The sequence below is a fragment of the Camelina sativa genome, chromosome 13, assembly GCF_000633955.1.
Source record: "Camelina sativa cultivar DH55 chromosome 13, Cs, whole genome shotgun sequence".
In the NCBI taxonomy this organism is placed as follows: domain Eukaryota; kingdom Viridiplantae; phylum Streptophyta; class Magnoliopsida; order Brassicales; family Brassicaceae; genus Camelina; species Camelina sativa.
Window position 1 is genome coordinate 13226069 of NC_025697.1, and position 1456 is coordinate 13227524.

Here is a 1456-nt window from a genome sequence, read left to right on the forward strand (position 1 = left end):
AAACGCATGGAACAAGCGCGTTTCTTTGCCTTTTTACTTGGCTATTTTAAAAATCAAAATGTCTCTCAAATATATAATTCTCTACATATATTATAATAAATTAGAACCCTTTTATTGTACGGATTTAAAGCCTTGTAAATTAAATTAAAAATATATTAAAATTTGTTGTATGTTAATTATATTGTTTTATGTTTGTTATAATATATAGATTTTATATCTATTTACAATTCTTTTATGAAAATTTGTTATAAATATTTTTGAAAATCCCCCATCGATATTTTATGTAGGTTACCATTAAAAGCGCAATTTTTACATTTAAATATATTGTATATTACAAATATATTTTTTACCACCACCAAAAAAATGTCTGTATGAACACATTAAGCCAACTATTATATATCTTTTTACTTTCACTTTTGCATAGTATTTTTAATTAATTATTGGCTCAAAAAACATTTAGAATAAAAAATATATTACCTAGTATACTTGTAACATCCGCAAACCAAAACTCTGCGTTTTGGGGATACACCAAGGGCGACACCAATAGTTTCTGGTTCGACCTGATTGATTTAATTGTCGATTTTGGTCGGTTTGGTTTAGGTAAAACCATTGAACCGAGCTATTTAAGTGTTTTATCGACATATAAGGGTTTTGGAAGTTTATTTTGGTCGCCGCTTCTTTGTTTTGAGAGAAAAAGAGAGAAAAGAAGTGTTCTTGAGATTTTGAGAGGATTGGTGAGATTTCTTGGTTGTTCTTGAGAGATCCAAGGCTAGGAAGGTGTTATAAGCTTGCTAGGAGGGTTGGATTCGTTGCTGTTGGTCAGAATCTTCCTGAAAAGATGTGAGTGCATGACCATGGCTGATCTAAGCCTGAGATTCCTTTGTCCTACGGATGCAAATGGATTTGGGTTTGAGTTGGACGATTTGGTGGTGATTGGAAGCGAGATGGGACTCCCGGCTTCAAGCGGGTCGTGATTGCAGAGTCAGTGTCGATCGAAACCAGGAAGGTGTCGGTCGACACCAGTGAAGTAGCATCGGTCGACACTGTGGGGTAGTGTCGGTCGACACCAAGAGCCAGTGTCGGTCGACACCACCCTTCCAGCGAGACGACATTTGTTGATTGTTTTGGACATTGGTATCTCAGTTGCTTGTGTGTATAGCCCAGTAGATGAGAGGATTGCCTCACTGATTGTTTATCAAATACTCATGCATCTCAATTTGTGTTTGTGGTGCAGGTAAAGGCAAAGTATGATCGTGGAATCAAGGCAATGTAGAGGAGGATGTTCTAGTAGCTCGATTGGTTGTTGTCTGGCTTTGCTAGGTTGCTAGAGTTGGGTCATTAGAACATTGCTAGGTTGCTGGTTCCTTGGTTCATGTTGTTTGGTTATTGGATAATTGCTATGTTCTAATATTGGTTATTTTATTGTTGGTTATTGTTTGGATATTGGTATTCGTTG